Raw genomic sequence first — 22,958 nt, forward strand, 5'->3', positions numbered from 1 at the left:
CCTGTGGGTCTACCATAGATGGAGCACCCACTGCTGTAAAAGATGGGAGGACCTGCGCAGTGGAAGGGGTCCCCGTCGCACCATGACCCCCCTGATGATGGGCGCTTGAGGGCATCACAGCAGCCACAAGGGGGTGAGTACACTCACATTCAGCTGACTGCGCTCATTATGAGGGGTCTGGGTGGGGGATGTGGGCTGTGGGTTCCCCTAGGCCAGGACGAACTTGGTAGGCAAGGTCCCTTGTTAGTAAGGCTCTGTGGCACCCCAACCCCACTAGTGGTAATAGCCATCTACACCTAGTCAGGCTCCTGTGACTTCCAGGTGTGCAGCAGTTGGGCTTAGGCCTCGTACCCCATGGGCATGTGAATTTGCTGGGAACTGTTAGTGCATGGCTTAGTGCAGAGGGATGCTCCCTGTGTGTTGTTTCCGCCAGCGGTAGTGGTGTTGCATGCGCTGAACATGTTTTTCTTCTGTCTTCCCCCCCCTTTTTGTTTTGACTCCCTGTTCGTGTGAAATAGCATCATCTGGCGGAGGAGCAGTGGCACCGGAGCAGGAGGGTGCTGCAACCCACTTGGCCCTGGAGGGTGAATCAACGGATTCTGAAGCCACCAATGGGACAGAGGGAGAGGGGAGCTCCACGACGGGGACAGGAGCATACACCAGTGACAGCGACTCCTCCTCTGATGGGATCTCCCTTGCGGTGGTGGGCACCTCTGTGCCCACCGCATCCACAGGTACAGCCACCACTCCCCCTACCAGCACCGCCCTCCCAGCAGCCCCTCAGCGTGTGTCCCATGCCTGCTCACCCAGGAGGGTGGGCATCTCCTTCGCCCCAGGCACCTCGGCCCCTGCCCCAGTCAGCCCTGCTGCCCTTAGTGAGGAGGCTATTTACCTCCTGAGATCCCTCACTGTTGGGCAATCTACCATTTTGAATGCCATCCAGGGTGTTGAGAGGCATTTGCAACAAACAAATGCATACCTGGAGGGCATTCATTCTGGGCTGGTGGCCCAACAGAGAGCAATTCAGGCTCTGGCCTCAGCACTGATGGCAGCCATTGTCCCTGTGTCCAGCCTCCCCCTCCAACTTCCTCCACCCCGACCCAATCCCTTGTACCTCAGCCTATTCTAAGCACACCATCAGACCAGCATGCACACTCATCAACACACAAGAGTGGACATGGCAAACATAAGCACCACACATTCCACAAGCACTCACACAAGCACCATACCCATGCAGACACAGCAACATCCACTGCCTCCACTGTGTCCCCCTCCTCCACGTCCTCCTCCTCCCTCCCTGTCTCGTCTCCAGTCACACCTGCATGCACTACATCCTCAGCCACTACCTCCATCACCAGCACGCCCATCACCACACACCGCTCACATGCAATCACCCCCCCACTACCATGCACACATCCCCAGTGTCCTCTCCCAGTGTGTCTGTGAGCCCTCCTCCCAACGTACACAAACGCAGGCACACACCCACCCAACAGCCATCCACCTCACAACAGCCTCCGGCCCATGCACCTTCACCCAAATTCAGCAAACGTACACCTCCTACAACCACTACCTCTTCCTCCACTCCCAAACCGCCTCCATCTTCCCGTCCCAGTGTTTCTAAAAAACTTTTCCTGGCAAACTTTGACCTCTTCCCTTCACCTCCCCCCGTCCTTCCCCTAGGGCCAGGCTTTCCAGGTCCCAGCCCAGCACCTCAGCCACCAAATCCCCAGACACCGTGGTGCCAGCAAATGCGGGGTCATCGAGTGCGCCACCCATCAGGACTGCCAGTGTGCCATGTGGCGAGGGCAAGGATATTCCGCCACCTGCCAAGGTGAAGAAGGTGCCCACAACCTGGAGGGAGAAGCCGCACCTACCAGCCACCAAGGGCTCCGCCAAAACAAAAGGGGACAGTGGCAAGACACCTGCGGCACCATCAAAGCTGTGGAAGGGACAAAAGCAGAAGAGCAGGTCAGGACAGGGCATGGTGGCACAGACTGAGGGACTAGTGTCACCCCTTCTGTCCACGACTAAACCAACCTGTAGGGCGGCGAACACTTCCACCTGCCCCACCACCTGCACCACCACCAGCACTGCCACCTGCACTGCCACCAGCACCGCCACCTGCACAGCCACCTGCAACGCCACCAGCACGTCTGCAGCCTCAGCAACAGTCCCCAGCATCTTCCCCAGTGGGCAGCCGTCCGAGGCTGCAGGAGACGTCCTGCTGTGTCCCTCGACAGGTGCTGACACATGCACCACCGCCAGCAGCGCCACCACAGACACCGCCGCAAGCACCGCCATCAGCCCAGCGACGTGCGCGGACAGTGGCACCACCGCTGACATGGCTACCATCCCCAGTGGTCAGTCACCTTTCACTATCAGATTTTTCATGATTACAATTGTTACAATCATTTAATTTGGTCCTTGCGTTGTTCCAGGGGTCGGGGGTGTATATGTAATGTTGCTGCATTTATTTGTGTAAATGGTGTTGTGGGTGAGGGTGGGAGTGGGGGTATGGCGTGTTGCGTGTGTGTGTCACTCTCTTTTCCCTCCCCCTCCCCTGTGTTGTAGGTGCAGTACTCACCCTGGTCATCGACGGCTTCTGTCCTGCTCCTGATAGAGCAGGAGGAAGACCAGCATGGGCAGGACATGTAGTTTGGGCTCTATGGTGTCCTGGTATGGTTTCCCTTCTGGGTACTGTTTCCGCCGTGCTTTTGATAGCGTTGGTTCCGCCCTGGAAAAGGTGGTGGATAGGCCTGTTGCTATACGGTGGGCGGTATTTTGTCCTCCGTCTGTCTGTTTGCGGTTACCCCCGCGGTGTTTGTTTCTACCGCCGTGGCGGTCGGAGTGTTAAAGTGGTTGTCTATGTTGGCGGTTTCCGCCATGGTCGTGATTCCATTTGTTTTCCGCTGGCCTGTTGGCGTTATTACTGCTACTTTACCACCGTCCACCAGGGTTGTAATGAGGGTCTAAGGGGGTCATTCCGACCGCCAGGGCCGGGGACCGCGGATGCACCGCTAACAGGCTGGCGGTGCATCCAGGCCAAATCTGACCGCTGCGGTAAAGCCGCGGTCAGAAAAGGGAAACCGGCGGTTTCCCGCCGGTTTTCTCCTGGCCTGAAGAATCCTCCATGGCGGCGCTGCCTGGATTCCGACCCCCTTCCCGCCAGCCTGGTTCTGGCGGTTGTGATCGCCAGAACCTGGCTGGCGGGAACGGGTGTCGTGGGGCCCCTGGGGGCCCCTGCAGTGCCCATGCCAATGGCATGGGCACTGCAGGGGCCCCTTAACAGGGCCCCACAAAGATTTTCAGTGTCTGCATAGCAGACACTGCAAAATCGCGACGGGTGCAACTGCACCCGTCGCACCCTTTCCACTCCGCCGGCTCCATTCGGAGCCGGCATCCCCGTGGAAGGGGGTTTCCCGCTGGGCGGGCGGGCGGCCTTCTGGCGGTCGCCCGCCAGCCCAGCGGGAAACTCAGAATGACCGCCGCAGTCTTTTGACCCGCCAGGAACAGGATGGCGGTAGGGGGTGTCAGAATCCCCATGGCTGCGGAGCGCGCTCCGCAGCCATGGAGGATTCCCCCGAGCAGCGGAAAGTCGGCGGGAGACCGCTGACTTTCCGCTTCTGACCGCGGCTGAACCGCCGCGGTCAGAATGCTCGTGGGAGCACCGCCAGCCTGTTGGCGGTGCTCCCGTGGTCGGTGGCCCTGGCGGCCACCGGCCGCCAGGGTCAGAATGACACCCTAAATGCTGAGCAGATATAATTTTGCAAAGGCGTACTACAGGTGCATTAACCATACTAAAGTGGCTTCCCCGCACAGTATAAGATTTAATAAGGGTTTGCAGTGGTACAAAATCAAGCAAAGTGATGCAAAGCAGTGCACACCCTTCCAAGTTTTTTTTCTTTCCACTACACAAGGTATTTTACACTAGAAAGATGCCTTTCTCCCTGCATAAGTAACGCATAGCTCTACTCGGTGCCACTTTGAATCAAGACCCATAACAGGTGGATTACAGTAAGCACCCTTAATGTTTGACGCGAAACCTGATCTACTGCGGTAGCCCAAGCGGCCTTCACTTAAAAAAATAACACTGCCTTGAAGTTGGCTCCTGCAAGGAGAAATCGTTTAATTTCCTCAACTATTCCTCAAATTGCATGCGTCCCGCACTGTAGAGCACAAGTACAAAGTATGAAATTTCCCAGAATTTTGCTAACTGTAAGCTAACTGTAAGATATTTTACTGTAAGTGTATGTTTTCACATCAGATCTTATGGTACGTATGGGAGGATGCTCCTTCACTTATTTGGCAACCACCCATTGGAATACACGTCCCCTTCAACTGCACCTCACTCCTGAAATTATCACATTTCGGAAATTACTGAAAACTCAGCTGTTTCAAGACTATAAATTATTTTGTTAGCGCATTGCCTTCTATCTGTGTGATCATTATTTAGTCAGAGCTGTTCTTTAGCGCCGGGATATCCCTGGGGGGTAAATGTGTGCTCTATAATTGCTGGAAATAATCACACTAACAAGGAATAGAAGAAGAAGAAGATGATGAAACGGTATGCCCACAACCCTGCCTCATAGTTGTGTATCATGCAAGACACCCTTTAAGAGCACAGAGGATGGCAGTAGGGATTGAAAAGGGAGTGTTAGATTCCTATGGGACCCTGTGAACCCAGTCAGACCCTGCCCATCATCCGTACACTAAAAAAAACTCAATGCCATCAGCAGCAAGTGCTGGCTGCCAGTGGAGAGTGGGGGGACATATTTAACGTCTCAAGGCCGAAAGTGTTGTGCAGCAAAGATTGGACATCGGCAGAGTGTGCGGCGATGGACTAGGCTGGAGGGCGTGTGCAGGTTGAGTGTAACGCGGGTCAGCTGCCTATGAAAGTGAGGTTGAAGACCTGACTGGGCATCACTTAGCGTGCAGGGACATAGGCTGTGCGAATTAAGGACTGGGTGGGTTGGAGGCACTGCTTGGATGGAAAATAAATCCTGTAGGCATCCCCGCAGTACAATCCTTCTCAGTCACTTGCTTAATTTCATGTCATCTGTTACTGACTCTCTAACACAGTTTTACTCTAATGATTTTCATTACTTGCACTAACTCATATTCGGGCTCACTGACATACAAAACAACATACATTTTTTTTCAGCTATAAAAGTTGGTTCTGAAAATACTTTTGTTCTAAATTGTTCTTTAGTTTTTTGTGTGTTTACTTTTTTGGTAGTAAAAAATACAAAATACAAAATACAACTGCAACAGTGTAAAAAGAACTTAGATAAAAAAGAAAAACGTTTTTCACTTCTGCAGGTGTTAACAGGACTTAATTATTTTGTGCTTGTGTACACTGCTCTCCAACAGAGATCCCAGACAGACGTAGAAAGAAGTGCAAGCCAATAGTGGCAAAGCATGCGCCATTCTGATCCTTTTTCTGGTGAAGTGTGTTCTCTGGGAATGTGTCACCAGAATTGGTGTTGTACTGTAATGGAACAACAGATGTAGGTGCTGCCTCTTCAGATTCCCTCTTTCTCTTTTCAGCATTACATTGTCATTGTTGCCATGCATTAATGTGCATTGAAAACACTCCAAAGAGAATATTTTCAATGACTTCCCTGGCTCAGTTTTTTGTCACATAATGTACACAGGGAATATTTAGGTGACAGCTTCTTCTCTCTACCAGGGCTCGTGAAAAATCTCCAAATGGTAGACTCGCGTTGCAACCCTGATCCTTTAGCTGATCATCAGTGCCCTCTTGATAATTGCCAAAAGTTTTCTACCCAAAAAGGAAGAACAGCAACAAAAACTAATCTAGCCTTCTTTGCTGTGGATCTTTCTCACATCGAGAAATGTACTAATATGAACATAAAGGACAACAACTACTTGAATGTGGAATACTACTGTGGCAAAAACCAATCTGTGTGCAAGGATTTGCAAATCTTGCCCAGTGCCGAGGACCCTGCACAGTGTTGTTGTAGTGATTCGTGGTTCACTGGTTCTAAAAAGGCTTGAAATGATGATATTTTAAAAATGTATCACTGAGTTTCAAGATGCTAATGTAGAACAACTGGCCTCAAACAATAACAAGCATTTACAATGCAACGGGTCTCGCGTTTGCTCATGTTAGAGCTGATCGCGTTGTAAACTCCTAACACAACTTTTCCCCTATCGGGCAAAAGTGCATTTATGTACATAACCCGAAAAAGTGAAATTAACTATGTAAAGCGCTCGACTTCTGCCAAGCGAGATCGCGCTCGTAAATTAGAAAAAAAGAAGTCCACGAGCCCGATGGAAAACAGCGAGCCTCGCATGTTTTCTGTACTTGGTCGCAGCGCTCGAGGAGGGCTAGCTACCGGAAAAGGCATGACGTATGCGTGCCTTCGACTAATCAAAGCAAGCAGATTTTATTAGGCAAGCCCACGAACCAATAAAAAGCACTGACGTGAAGTTGACAGGGCTCCGAGCCCTTTTCTAAATACTAAAGTGTCTTGCTGCGATACGCATGCGCGAGCGCATGCAACATAGGCTCGACCCTAAAAATGAGCTTGTTTTTCTATCAAACTAAACTTTGTAAAAAGCTGTGCGGCTTGTGATCACTGTTTCAAAGTTGTGGTTCAGGGAAAGTAAGTCCCGCCTTCCCCCTCTTGCCAGACCACATCAACACCATCCAATTGTCTCTATTGAAACCACAAATGGTACACTGTTCCAATCCCCTAGCCACCCACTCCCCAAAAGAGCAGCTTTCTGACTAGTTAAACAATCCACACAATCTGAAAAATAAGCCCACGGCCTCCAGGGGCTATGGACCAGATGTGCAAAAATGCAATTTAGCATTTCTTAAATAGTGACTTCATAGAAATCGATATTTAAGAAATGCAAAATGCTATGTATAGCAATACCGATTTGCTAATAGCGATTCCTACAAAGTAGGGATGGCAAAGGGCAAAAGTGCACACCAAACATAGGGGTGCACATGTAGAGCACACATATGCCTAAGGGTGTGTGTGCTCTATTGCAATTTTAAACAAGCATTTGCAATTCAATTGGTCTCATGTTTGCTTGGGTTAGCGCTATTAGCGTTGTAAATTTCTAAATGGAACTTTCTTGCCTCACAAACTGAAAATAAAAGGGAAAACAGTTGACATAAGCAAGCCGATTCAAAGAGTGCCGCTATGAGCGTAAAGAGAGAGACAAAAGGAAAAATAAGTTTGCTCGCAGTCATAGGTATCGGCAAAAGTGCAATTATCCATGTAACAGGGTTGATGGCCAAGGCAGTAACAAAACCGCCCTAAGGAGGGACAAACATAAAGTAGTTACCAACGAAAACAATGGATCTTTGAAACGCAAGCTCATGAACAAGTGATAGTGATGGGTGTGTGGTGGGCGTGGTTAAAAGCCCAGATACATACCAACACTTCGGAAAAGCAGTGCTTGCACGCTGCTATGCTCGACCTAAAAAGCACCTTGGAATGACACCATTGTGAATTTGCTTCTTCAGACGGAGAGAGATGAAAAGTTCATCTGTTGCCTTCATGCTATCTTAGGCCTCTGGAGGAAGTCAGGAACACCTAGGAAACAAAAAGGACAATTTTCAAATACCACTATGATGATGAGGATTTTGTGGTGGCCGCTACCACATCAAGGACTCTTGCTACCCTCAGCTGATAAGAAAGAGTTTTGTATCGAAGTTTCACACACACCCTGTGTACAAAAATGGGTGTTAAACAACAACAGGAAGGCATTGTTGGAAACCAGGCAAAATATCCATGAGGAAAAGATGACCTGTGTAACTAACTACATATGCCCTCATCTTAAACGATTTCAAGAGAATTTTAAACTAGAAATGGCACATTCTGAACACAGAGAAAATGCAACCAGAAAACCCTTTATTCACCTTCAAGAGGTCATGTAATTTAAGAGACACTATGGTCCACACCAGACGATGAGAATACAGGGACCCTTCACTTGAAAATAGAGTCTGGAACATCCAAAACGTTATGGGCCATTTTGTGTGTGGTGACTGTAATGTTTGCCACGTCACAAATAAATTTAAACAAGCTGACTGGGCTACCCATGAAATGGAAACTCCACAGACATACTAATTGCAATACAAAGAACTGCATATACCTCATCAAAATCCATATAATCTGCAATATATAGGAATGACAACACAACAACCTATTAAAGTAAGTCTCGATTAACATAGGAGCATAATCAGATGTCAATGCATGGCAACTTAATTGATGAACCATTACTTGGTAAGCAAACACACACCAGACAATGGGTTCTGGCTGATCCTAGAGAGACTACAGAATGGTCCAGATATCCAAAGGAGACTGCTGCTGAAGAAACAGAGATATGTGTTCAGACTTTGTACAAAAGTAACAGGACTCAATAATGAGATCCCCTGGTACCTGCGTTCAAAAGCTTAGAATCATAATTATGCTCTCTCTCCTATCCATTGCAACTCATGGACATGGTTTTTGATCACTAAATTTGGACACTCCTCTCTGCCTTATCCAATAACCAGGAGTTTTATTGCCCATGGCATGACCTTCTGTACACAAACTTTTTTCATGATATAAGTAAACCACACAATGGTAAAGTATATTTTTCACCATGGTGTAGGACACAGGTACACCTTGTGTCCGTGTTTAGGATGTTCCCCTCCCCCATTTTTCTTTCTTTTTTCATCCATATATTGGTCCTCCTTTCATGGTCATGATTCTGAACCCTCAGACAAATTAAATTAATGAGGTATCATTGGACACCTCTTTATGATCGTGCAAGCTTATTCCGAAATAATCATACACTATTAAGGAATCTTCAAATTCAAACAGTGGCATGAGCTATCATAAAACCATCTGTTGTTGGCAAATAACAGCCCATCTCATCTTAACAAATTCCATTGAAAAGGAGATACTTTATAGGTATGACCTTGTTCTTTTAAGATTTTTAAGCACAATTGAAAGTATTAGAAACAATGTGAATATCCACCTCCAGCACCATACCCAGTTGGAGCTGACACTATGGGCAGCCGTAATGACTCATTTACTTTATGCCCTCCACACCTCTGGCAGGTCCAGACTCGCTGGTTTCAAAAAGTCCAGCCTGAGGGCCAAAGGTATTTCCGGGGTTCTCAGGAGCAGGGTAGGATGTTCACTGCACTCCTACTGCACCAAAGTAAGGGTCTCATTACGAGTTTGGCAGTCAGATCTCCAGACCGCTATATTGGCGGTCCTGAAAAAAACGCCATGTTGTTGGTCTTTCAGACCACCTTATTATGAGTTATACAGGCAGGACCGCCGACCATCAACCAAAAAAGACCAGACCAGCAGTGGCGCAGAGGCTTGGAAATAGGCAGTCTGACCTCCAGTGCCAACAGCACAGTGATCAACAAATGACTTTATTACAAGCACACAGTCACCATGGCAGACCCCTATTGTGGTCAGCCAATGGTAGTCCGAACCACGGCAGTCCACGGTCACCAAAGTAATACACAACTGCACATTGGATGAATTAGAAAACAACACAGCAGGACACACCGGCAAAGGACACTATAAAACACACCCTTTGACACACTACAATTCTTTGCATTTACACTGCAATACACACAAGCCACAGCGAATGATTTACGACACAGTACAGATACTAGGTACCACTTTTTTTAACCATCCATACAACATAACACTCTGCATACACTTTTGTCCTGTCACACCCTTTTTGTACTTCTCCTCTGTAGTAAGTCACTGTTACCTGTTTTTTTTTTTCCCCACCATGGCACATTTAAAAAATCCCTGTTAAGAGTCATGGTGAATGAAATCATAAGAGTAGAGCCAGAATTGTTTGGAGCACAAGTCCAGCATACTCCTCTCAGTAGAAAAATAGAAATGTGCGACAGGATCGTCGACAGAGCGAATGTTGTAGGCACTATCCTGCGCACAAGGGAGGACATTAGGAAGATGCAAAATGACCTCAGGTGCAAGGTCCGTTCCCTGGTCTCCAGGCACCAGCTGGTGGCCCTCCATGTGCCCCACTATATCTCTTTCCCTGGGAGGAGAAGGTCTTGGCCATCCTGCATACTGAGGGCTTGAAAGGAATAGCTGGGGGAATGCAATCTGGTAAGTCACAACACTAAAAATTTCACCAAAATGCGATGTCAAGCATGCTCATGGCTCCCATTTTGCCTCATTTACTGTTACTCAACTCCTTAGCCCAGTGTTTACATGCCCAAACACCTCTATTGTGCAATTAACATTTGAAGTGTACTCATTTGGGGAGATGACATTTATATAGTGTGTGTAGTACAGGGACTGACATGACTCCAAATCCCAGCAGGCACTGTTCTATAACTCCACACATCAGATATGATGTAGGAAAGTCATTCTTTTTGCCCTGGTCACTCCCAAATGTTTTGGAGAGATACTGGTGGTTACTGACTCTCGGCTGTGTCCTGGGTATTGCTTACCAACCCCAGAACCAGTGCTCTGTGTAAAGTGCATATACAAATTAGGCTAATTATAATTGGCAGGATCAACCTACCTGTAAGTTCCTAGCATATGGTAGGGCATGTAGGTTTAGGGACCCCAGCATAGATAGTGCACCCATTGTCATTTTTGATGGCTGCTTTCAAACTAACATTACATATAAATTAGACTTTGGACTTAACAGTACTTTCAAAGTCTTAAGCTACCTTATCGTTACATATAAGTCAGCCCCAAGGTGTGCCCTAAGTACCCCTGGGCCTGGGTGATATGTAATTATAAGCAAGAACCTTATAAATATTGTTTTATAAACCCTAGTGCGGTAAAATAGACACATTTGTTTTTCCCTCACTGTAGTGAATGGACTCCATTTGCTTAAATGGGGAGGCTTTATTTTAATTAATAAAGTCCCAAAAGGAGTTAAGGATGTCAAGTTTGGTATCAAACATTGTTATAATAAATCCAACAACTTGCCCTTGTTGAATTTATTATAACTAGTTTAGGGAAAGAGTTTTAGAACTCTACCTGAAAGTTGCCAACTTCAGCTCTGTAGTGCCCTTCTCTGATTTGTCAGCCTCTGGCAGCCTAGCCAGGCTGTCTTGATGAGGTGTGATGTGTCCTGGGCTGAAGGCAAAGAATGTGCCTGGGGGAGGAGCTCTGTCTCAGCAGATGGGGAAAACAGGATGGGGGGAGCAGCCAAACTTGACTTCAAAGGAGGGACGACATTTGGAGCAGTTCAGGACCTCTCCCATTTCCTGCAAACCCAGACAACCAGGTGCCATCTTGATTAGATTAGTAGAGGGCAGGAAGGGGATGTGTTAAGGATTGTTAGCCACACCAGTGGGTGGACTCAGCCAGACCTATCCTCCAAAATTCAGTTTGCCCCCCTACTTTTCACCCCAGTAGCAAGGGTGAATTTGGCAGACCTGCACCCACTCCTCAGATCCCTACAAGGAACAACAACAGAAGAAGGACTGCCCTGCTGGACCCCTGACGTGAACCTAGACACTGCACTATTAAGACTGCACCAGCTGCACACTTGGGCTTCACCACAAAAAGTACTTTGCTTGGCTTCAACTGGTTGAAGAAGGGACTCCCTGCTTGCTACAGGTAAAATATAGCTAACCAGAGTCACCTGTATCAAATCCTGAAGAAACTGACCAGCTGATCACCGTCCAGGGGTCATTTTGGAATTTGAGCCAGGTGCAGTCTGGGAGCAGGATTCCTAACCCTCAAGGAGCAACTCACATCTTCTGGGACCTCAGGCTGAGCTGTGGACTCCTTAAGAACCTTCAAAGACCTTCTGGAAGAAGATCTAGAAGTTTGGAGAAGATTAAAGAATCACTGGTAAAAGGCTCCACTGCCGCAGTGAGTCAAGCCGGCTTATCACAATGGTGACCCAGCCTGACTTCCCGGTTCATCCTGCTGAAAAACTCAGGAGGCCCATACATCCAGGATTTCACCGGGGTTCCAAGAAAGGTAATCTGATGAACTTGCATCAAAATCAGCTTGCTGGGGAGGGTCAACCGCTGTTGAAAGGAAAAAGCTCCAAAAAAGACAAAGTCCGAATGTAAAAAGTTGACGGGGACTTCCCGCGCAGCACATCCAAGGAGGGCTTCAGGGAAATTGGATCAAGATTCAGCTTTGGCCCGGACGAAGTTTTCTATCCTGAAATATCAACTAAGTCCAAAGGTAGAATTCTTCACTGAGGTCTGCTGCGACGCGAACCTGAAGTGGGCCCCACGGAGGTCAGATCAGATTGGTGACTTCGTCCTACTGAAGAAAACCGTCAAGAAAAAGACTTAGGCCCATATCTATACTCCCTTTGCATCGGATTAGCATCTTTTTCTTTTACGCTAACCCGGCGCAAACTTAACAACATATTTATATTTTGATGCTAGACACGTCTAACGTCAAAATATCAGAGTGTGCGTCATTTTCTGGATGCGTGAAACTGCCTTGCATCAATGAAATGCAAGGTAGGCGTTCTCCTCCAAAAAATGTCTTAAACACCCGTGCGCCATATTTATCCAACCGGGCAAAAATGGCGCACGGCTGGGTGGCGGAGCCGGAAAATGATGCAAATCCCGATTTGCGTCAAATTCTAACGCCTGTGTCAGGGCAGGCATTAAAATGGGGCAAACCCACCACTACTTAAGGAAAACTCACACAATCAACATCATTGCTCTAGAAGGATGACATGGAGGTGCTACTCATGCTGCATGCCAGAAGATGCAGAGCACAGGACCAACAGCAGCAGCTACCACCACACCAACATGGACCCCAAAGGCAACGCAGAAGGCAGGAGAGGCTATTCAGGACCAGGACTACCCTCCTGGGCCTCAGGGAACATGATATCATCCAGAGGTACAGACTCAACTGGCGAGCCATACAGGAGCTGCAGCACCACATTGAGCTATAGTTGGCAGCCAGCTTGCAGACACCCACATCATTCCACCGGAGACCAAGCTGCTAGCAGTCCTGCACATGTTAGCAAGTGGCTCATTTCAAACTACTGGTGCCCTGGTTGCTGGGATCTCACAGCCCTCATTCTCCGCCTTCCTTCCCAAGGTACCTGGAGCCATCATCTTCCTCACACCCCGCCACATCAGCTTCCCAAACATACAGCAGAAGCATCAGGAGACCACACAGGGGTTTTATCAAATTAATGGCTTCCCACACGTGCATGGTGCCATTGACTGCTCACATCTCGGGATTGTGCCACCTGCTGCAACCGAGCACCTATACTGCAACAGGAAGCACACACACTCCATCAATGTGCAGGCCATTGTCGATCACCAGGGATTGTTCACCAAAATCATGGCAAAGTATCCTGGGAGTGTACATAATTCCTTCATTTTCTGCCACAGCACCATCAATCAGCACTTCCAGGATGGACGATATGGCAATGGCCTTCTTGTTGGTAAGTACAGAAACCTAGTGATTTACACACAGCACAGCAACCCTGTAGGACACACAAGACATACACCACTACATTGGCACGTGGCAGGAAGACACTGCAGTGTGACACTGGTAGTCATGTTTAATATCCTGACCCAATGGGATACACACCTATGGACAAATGACGGCTGCAAATAACAATAGATGCCACTCTAGAGCCACAAGGGACCAATTTAAAACCACACAGTGACAATGACATGGCCTTAACTGGCAGTACAACTTGGAAGATGAACCTTTCAATATCACATAAGGCCACAGTCAATCCCACATACTTCCAAGCAATACATCCTGTGTAAGGGGTGTGTAATGTGTGTTGCTGCAGGTCAAACACCATGAGACACATAGCATGTTGACGCTGACTCAAATGAAGGTGACATGGAATTATTGAGGCAGTACCAACATCTCACATCACTCCTGGGGTGACATTGCCAGCTAGTAATAAGGAAGTGGACTGTGCTATGAAAACATTTGGATGTGACACTAATGCAAAGTGCACACTGCTACACATACTGAATGAGACAATTCCCCATATACATGACAGATGTACAGGGAGCTGGACCTTCCTACACTAAAACCTTCATCCCCACAACCAAGATAGCCAGCTCAGCTTGCCTGGAACAAGTTCAGTAGTGAAGGTGCACGGTTGCACATGAGCCAACTGGGCGAGGGAACAAAAATAGGTTTCCATAGAACTTGTCACACATGTGATAGTTGTGCATGGTCAATAGTGAACACTACAGTGCTGCCAACGTATGGGGATGTGTTGTGCATTGTCACCTAGCCAAATCAAAGGGCCTCACTGTTGCATTTCACCTGAAATTAGAAATGTCTAATTGGATGGGATGTCCAGGACATATAGTGCAACCATGTTACAACCACAGTGGAATCTATTGTGTGTGTGGAAGTATCATGTCACCTCCAGTGAATGCACACGGACACATCTTTCTCACTACATAATGCATGGGAGATACACCCTGAACTGCAAGTTTCAAATATACCACAGATATCAGGTCAATCAGCCAAACACCAGTTTTGCTAGTCAAACAACCCACTGCAGAAAGAACATCACAAAATCCTAGGATCCCACACAATACCACAAACACATATGAGTCACAGACAACACAAGATAACAACTGCCATGTAAAGTGATAATCACCGTGTAACCAACAATAAAATACTTACCCCCAGTTTCTCTTCTAGGTGATCAGGGTTACGGGATCCAGCCATGGATCATGACCCCATTTGCCAACCCAAGCACAGCAGCAGAGCGTGCCTGTAATGAGGCACATCGTAGGACACGCACCATAGTTGAGCGGACTTTTGGCATCCTGAAGTCCAGATTCAGGTGCCTGGACATCACCGGAGGCACCCTCCTATATTCCCCAAGTTCATTTTGACCTGTGCCATCATGCACAACATTTGTGTGAGGAGGAACATTCCCCTATATGAACCGGAACAACAAATGCCTGAAGAGGAGGAGGAGGAGGATGTTGTCCGGGAAAACGAGGGGGAACATCCCAACACAGCTGCAGGAATGCGTCATAGACAACAGATCGTACAAAACGTTTTCTAACTATAGTCACTATCACCACTTTGTAATGATATGGAATTAAATACCTCACTTCATCACTCACATATGCTCTGGGTAATTATTTATGCATCACATGATCTCTAGGAATCATAATCAGAGAATTGCCTCATTGAGCATTTGCAGAAATATAAATGTGCATACTTCAGATGCCACATCACATTTGATGGGTATGAATGTACAGCAAACATCACACACAGTTTTTATGAAATACATCCTGTCTATTTCACATTTGAAGGGCAATATCATAGAACCACAGCTATGAGACACATCCATGTTGCCAACATAGTCCATTGCAGCATATGACACACAACTAAGACACCATCAATCATAAGGTAAAAAAGTGCATCATACATGAGGCAGTGGATGTGCAATTGCATTGGTAACAGGAATGTATGACCAGACCTTTGACAGCAGTAAGAGTGCCATCAGCTATCTCTGCAAGGAGCATGTGTGACAAGAAGTGCATCAAACCTGAAAATGGATAGCACAAGTGCACCAGGTATGACAAGCATTGCTCACAAGACATGCCCTGTGCAGACCATCCCAGGTAATAAGTCCTGCCACTGCCATGTTTTAAGTCTCTGCCCACCCTTCTCTAGGGGACGCTGTAAATGGACTATCTGTACCCTGAGAATCATCATCTACACTCACCCAGACTCCCATTCTGAGTTCTGTGTGCTTCCCTCTTTAGCATGCCATAGTTCTAGTTCATTAGTCTGCATGGACTTCAGGTTCGATAATGCACTGCCTGGTAGTCGGTAAGACCTATAATCTGCTGTTGATTGCTTCCCATGTGAAAGGTCAGGTTGGCCCTTTGAGCAAGATTCACAACTCCAGGGCTTGTGAGAGACTGAAGCTGCACACACCTGTGAGCAGTCTCATGCAGCCCAGCCATTTGACTCTGCCCTGCCCTTGCTGCTGCCTGCAACTGCTTAGAAGCTGCCATTTCCTGAATCTCCTTGTTGCGCATTGGCGTACAAATCATTTTTGTACCAGACCCCTTGGGGGATTGTGTAACAGTGCAGAGTACACCAGAAACTGATCTTTGTTCCCACAGTGTTGTTCCTGCTTGTCCCAGTCAGACTCTGCTCACTATGTATTTACCTTGTTCATGTTTGTTCCAGTGTTTGCGTTAACCAGAGACATTCCCTGTGGCTACATTTGCCTCATAGTTGGTTTCTATACCCTCTGTTTCCTCTTGGGGTATTATGTCTGGTAGGTCTACGATCAGTGCTCAAATGTATAATATAGTTTAATTTGTTTTCTTATCGTATTTGTTCTGGGACATGTATTCAAATGGGCAAATCCAGCCCCCATCCCTCGTCTGGTTTTGCATGTATTCATTAGTGCCAAACAGTGACAGTGTGCTGTGGCTGTATACATGGATTTGGTACTGTGCCTCCAGCCCAACAAACAAGGGCTGCTAATGGGTATGTAAGGACAAACCATGTTTGTGCCCTGATGGACCAGACACAGATTCACTTCTGCCACCACCTTTTGATGGGGTTTGCGTTGTGACTAGCTGTGAGATTAATCAGCACAGAGGCACTGATGTTCTCTGTTGCAGTGGGAATATTAGAGCCCACCCTGTGTACAAATGTAGTGATGAAACCTGCCTGTTTTTCTATTACTGGTCCATAATGTATTTGAGCACACCAAGGTTGCTTTGTTGTCAACTTTCTGAAATTTCTGCTGTGCCATAGCTGCCCTATCCCCTTGTATGCCATTAGGTGATCTTTGGCTTTTGGTCAAATCTGCTTTGAAGGATTAATTCAAGGGTTGGCTCCACAGACTCATGACTAAACCTGCACGTAACTGTTACACCATGGAAGCCAATTCTGACACAGGGTACACATGGCCACACACTTGAACTGGACACCTTTGTGCAATGAACCACTGGAAATATGTGAACACATGCAGCATGGTCTGCTGGTCCACCACAGCCACAGGAGAAACATAGGTCATTTGCATGAGTCAAATTGTGGTGTACATAACAATTTTATGATTGGATTCAATACTCTGAGTCACAAACACTGTACCTACCTAGCATGTTCAAATGCCTGACTCATGGGTAGTATACACACAAGTGACCATGAAGTGGTAGTCAATATTTCATGACATGTGGGGGGTAACATATCTGACATAGCCCTCATCAGCCGTCCTCGATCTTTCCTGTGTATAGTTAGTCATGGGAAATGTATTGTCCTCAATGTCAAGCAAGTACACACAGCATAAGAGGCACCAGATATTACAAACACATATCATGACTGATGTACCTCATTGAATTGATGGTTACACCCAGTTGTAACACATTCATACATGTACATTACGCCAAAGGTTTTGCATGCCGTTCCCACAGAGGCACACAAATAATTCGAACAGAAAATTCACACACATAAACACACAGGCCATGATTCTTTTTTTAGTAGCGTAGCCTTGCTGTCCTCTATTGATGCAACACCTGCTCAAACTTGAAAAATCCTATTTCATTTCCAAAGTTTGTGCTGCTGGTGCGTCAGTTAAGAGAGCTGACCCCGCACAACAACATGAGTATTATGGCTGCAGCAGTATGGTCTGCCACATGTGCCCAAACACTAGAACACACACTGCAGGTCATACCATCCTATCTTTGTATAGTTATAGGCTGCATGCATGCTAAAATTTGAAAAATCATTCAAAAACAGTTTAAGTCAGAATTGTTTTACGTAAACACATAAATAATGACACATATGTGTAAAATATTACACATATGGGTTAAAAATTATGGTTATGCGTTAAAAGATTGCACTCATGCATTAAAGATGACGCATATGTGTTAAAAAAGTACGCTCACGCACATTATACATCAATTGGTCCCTAGTGTTGATTCCACCAACACACCCCAGGCATGCGGTTACCCATTAAAAATGTATTGATCCTTGAATGCGTGGGAATTTTCATGCATATGCGTCAAAAAATATTGACGCAAACCCCGTAAGCATCAAAAATTTACATGCAAGACAAAAAACGGGCCACAATTGAGACAGGAAGTGATGTAATAGGATATCCTCTTTGCAGAAATGGTACAGTGGGTGCACTTTCACTTTGCAGTCTGTGATTATTCTAGACTGTGTGGCTGCGTTTTGACTTGTCTCTCAGTGAATATTGTGAATTTGTCTCCTGTGTGCTCTTTAAATTGTCTTTTGGTGTTTGGTAAGTGTCTTTGGTATCCTGTGTAAGTGCATTTTTGTCATTTATTGTATTTAGATTTGTCTTTGTACTGTTGGGAGGGTGTTTGTGGGTAGTATTAGTTGAGGAAGTGTTGGGCTGCCTGTGGGTTAGATAAGTTTCCTTTTCCTACCTCCTTTCCCTGTTTTTGTTTTTTTTTAACCTTTTTTTATTTCTTATTTTGTTGAGATGTTGGAATGGCCATGGCTGGGGCGTATGGGTGAGGAGGAGCTAGGGGCATTTGTGTGGCTGGTGTGCCACTTCATCCCCCTGATGTTGGAGGCCGGGGGCCGTGTGATACAGGGGTATCACACGGAGGCATGAAGGCTGAGGTGAGCAAAGGTGCTGTTCCACCTGAGGCGCATATTCAACAGCCAGTGCAATGACCACCAGCTGAAGCATCGCTGGGCTGACCTTGTGGCCCGAGAGCAGGATCTGCTGCACCACCTGGGTGTGGTGATTGGTGGCCCTCTTGGTGAATACCAAATTGACTAATGTGTACAGTACAATGCTCTGGAGTGACAGTAGCAAATGTGACATGTTGCATGCAATGTTTGTGGACACGTGGAATGCAAGTTGAACAAACCGTGGCCCTGATTTATACTATTTTTGCACTGCATTACCGTCATTTGTTGACGCAAAAGCTGCGCAAACTTACAAAATACAATTGTATTTTGTAATTTTGTGCAGCCTTTGCGTCAATAGATGAAGGTAATGCGACACAAAAAAAGTATACATCAGGGCCTGTGAGTGTACCAGGAATGGGATGTATTTCACATGGTAATACATGGAAACAATGTAGTCCCCAGTTTTGTGGAAACATGTCCGAACATTATTCAGGGCCATACATACCAAGCTCTTCATAACCTTCGCTATTGTCTTAGGCCCATATTTCTACTTTGTTTGTGCTGCATTTGCGTAACTTCTGGACGCAAAAGTAGCGCACACTTGCTACATTCAAATATATTTTGCTAATTTGCATAGCTGTAACGTCAACAAATGAAGCAACTGCAACACAAAATAAATTACACATCTGGCCCTAAGTTCACTGTTTCTGTGTGTTAACATTTGGACAGATAATCATTCAGATGGCCAAACCCAATTGGGCCATTATGCTACCAGATTGCATTAGCACAAAACAGGTTCATCTTGTGGCTTTCCAGAGTAGGCTTGAAATCCTAACATTGAGTAGCAGGGCCCAACAACATTTTTGCCATGGGCGCAATTGCTGGGACTGCACTAGTGCAGTTACCATCTGTGTCACTTTGGTGCCAACTCATTTTCTAAAGTGAAAAGGTCAGCATAGGATCCCTGCTCTTTGTGAATGCATGGTCACAAACTATTTTTGAGCATGATGTTGTGCAAGGGACCACTGACTGCTTCAATGATACTATTTTAGTGAAGAAATAGGTTGTTATTTTAATTTTGGTACACCCTTGCTGAAATATTGCAACATTTCAACAAATGTTAACTTCTCAGTATGAAGGCAGTTACAGACATGGTGGTCTGCTAAGATCAGCAGGCCGGCATTCCTGTGGGTGCCTCCATTCCCAAGGTGCTTTCAAATAGAGACCTACCTCATCATGATTGCAGAAGTAGGATATTTGCTGCCCCCTTTTTTATTAGCAGACAGTGTCAGTTCGGTTGTACTACCACTGATCACCCAACTTGCCAATTCTAAGTTGCTGATTCTGGCAATGTGTCATTTACAATACCTGATATAGGTACACAGGGCCCAGAGTAACACATTTCCGGTGCAATGACTACACCTGTGCCCATGCATTCTGTCAATGATGATCAACTAAGACACTGTCAGCATACATCATTTTGCTGTTTTGAATCAGAAAGGTGGCCAATCCATGTTTACCGTAACATTGTCATCAAGTAACACACAGGATCCCTGCCATCATGTTGTCATAGGAGGGATATACGGCTTAGGGTACACTGCCAATGCGGCATATGTAACCTACAAACAACACTGGCACACCTATTATGGACCACTGAAAGCACAATAATGCCAGAAAGCAAATCAACCCACATGACCATCACACAGTTACTCATTGTCCCTTGATGCACAAGCCACAATACCTGAGTCACTGGTATTGTAGTGCACCAGGAATGTGGCATTGCATATGTCCCCAATTACAAAAGATGAAATGGAGTACCCTCTGGAATGTATTAAGCACAAAATTGAGTAGTCATGTTTGGAACCACATGATTGTTAGAGCCAGTGCATGTGTGCATATGTGTGTCTATCACTCACTAGAGTGACAGTGTCAATGCATGTTTGCGGTGGTATGTCTGTTGGAGTTTCTACATGCCTGATGTGCAGCTCTATCATATAAAATGTCACACACAGTGATTTGTTGTTCCAACTTTTGTACAGTGAGCAGACCTTGAGCACATATCAGCCTTCCATGTTTTACAGGTGTACCAGCCCCCTACACAATAGGTGAAGTGGCTCGATTCGAGGACCCAGACATATCCAGTAAGTGTTAATTTGTTTGTCCTGTGTTGTGTTTGCAGCTGTTGTGTGATTGACTCCTGTGTGTTGGACTCATTGCAAGATATGATGAGCTGGCACGTGATCTGATATGTGACTTGACTGGAGGTTGACATAGTGTTCCAAGGAAGAGTTAGACATTCACTGGCAGAGAGTCATACATTGGGAGTCGAGTGCTGCGCAATAGGCATGGGCAGTTGAACAAGGTGATTTCTTGCCACAGGTATGCCAAAAATTGATTTGGAGGTGGCCAGTGTCATAATGTAGTCAGCAAGTCATACCCTAATTCACACAGAACAGCGATGCATCAGTTTTACACACCAACTTGTGCATCCCTGTGAAGTAATGAACATGTAGGACTGTATGGGTGACTTTCCTGCAACATCTAGCTCCACATGTTGTACTTCATTTACGTGGCACTTGAGTGAAATGTCATAGATGTGCATGCAGGTCAAGGCCAGATGGGTGCTTGCATCAATGTGATTGATTCTGGAAATGTGTCAGTGAGATCTGATGTTGAGGGTTGTCCGCAAATAGAAACTTGAATGTAGATGTGATTGTCCAATGGTTGACTCAATCCTAGTTTGCAGGCCTCCTTACCTGTGGTGGACTGACTAAACCCATGTACAACTGGACAACACTTTGTGGTTGTCCTTGATGGTGGAAAATATGTGTTGCATGCCCATCTCCCCCTGAGGCACAGGGTTAGGGGTAGAAAATATGTGTAGCTAGGTGTGATGTTCACAGTGTAGATGACAGACATGTAATTCAAGCATTCATGTGTGCCTAACTATAATGCCCCCTTATGATTACCAACTGCATACCATCCTGGTAGTTCCATATACAAATCACAGGTCTTGTGTGCCTTGAACTTGATCCAGAAGATAGGGATTAGTTAGCCTAGCACATGTTGAGTACTTGCAGCATTTGTTATGTGACTAGTAGCACCACAAATTCACACAGGTCATTTAATTAAGTACACATCGTGTTGTGCATTGCTGTGTTGTTACATAGTTGATGGGTAGGCCGCGTTGGCATGTCATTCCTCAGGGACATTCTATCATCTGTACTGTGATTTGGACTGCATGTGCTATTTTTGAGGAAGTTCTAGATTATCATCTGCACATGTATCACACAATGATGTCACTAAGGTTTGCCTGTCTCTATTTTTACAGCTGCCAACATGAATGCTCAGGAAATATGTGAATTTCAGAGGCAGGCAGTGCGGTACCACCACATCCTCGATGTGGAGGCTGGGTTCCATAGTATGGCTAGGCGATATCGTCATGAGAGAGCCACAGGGGCATGGAGGGCATTTAGCCAGGGGGGCCAGCATTGGCCACAACTGCCACCACCACAACAGCTCAAAGCACAGTGGACACTGGAATGACAGCCACTCCAGCTGGTCCCTTGACCTCGTCAGCCCAAGGCCTACAAGCAGCACCTTCTGCACCTCCACCTCCAACCATGGCACCAGCACCTGCTACAAGTGCTACCCATACGACCCCAGCTCCAGTAGTGGACATGACAGAGTTCAGAACCCTACAACGTGACATGCAACATATGTTGTGCCGCATGGACACTCTGCAGCAGGAGGTGGCCAGCAATAGCAGGAGACTGTGAGGGATTAGGAAAATCCTGAGGAGGGCCAATCTGTGAATTTATTGATCCTTACCCCTAATTCCGTCCCCTCCCTCCTCTTTCCTCATACTTTTCTTTAGTGGGTTTAGGGGGCTTAGTGTTAGGTTAGAGTAGGCTGTTAGTTTAGTTAGGATAAGTGGGTTGGGGGTGGGGTGAGTTATATTATTACATGTTTGTTTGTGGGTGGGTGGGTGGGGGATGATGTTGGGGTTTATGTATTTAAAAATATATATATAATAATACAAATATATATATATTTGTTTAGGATAAGTTAGTATGTGTTTAGGTTAGTATATGTTGTCCTACACGTGTCCCGTCATATAAGGGGGTTGGCGGGGTGATGTTTAGAGTGTTTAGTTACATGTGGTAAGTACGTTTAGCTTAGGGTAGTGCTGGCCAGTTGTTGGTAATGTATAGTTAGGATAGGTTAGGTTAGTTTAGGTGTTTCCCATAGTTTAAGTTTCCTTTCATACAGATATAATAAAGTTTGGTGTATTCCTTTACAGTATGTGTCATATGCTTGGGGATCAGGGCCTTTGCATGAGTGCACAGTGTCAAATTTGTA

This window comes from Pleurodeles waltl, chromosome 10 (assembly GCF_031143425.1).
Source record: "Pleurodeles waltl isolate 20211129_DDA chromosome 10, aPleWal1.hap1.20221129, whole genome shotgun sequence".
In the NCBI taxonomy this organism is placed as follows: domain Eukaryota; kingdom Metazoa; phylum Chordata; class Amphibia; order Caudata; family Salamandridae; genus Pleurodeles; species Pleurodeles waltl.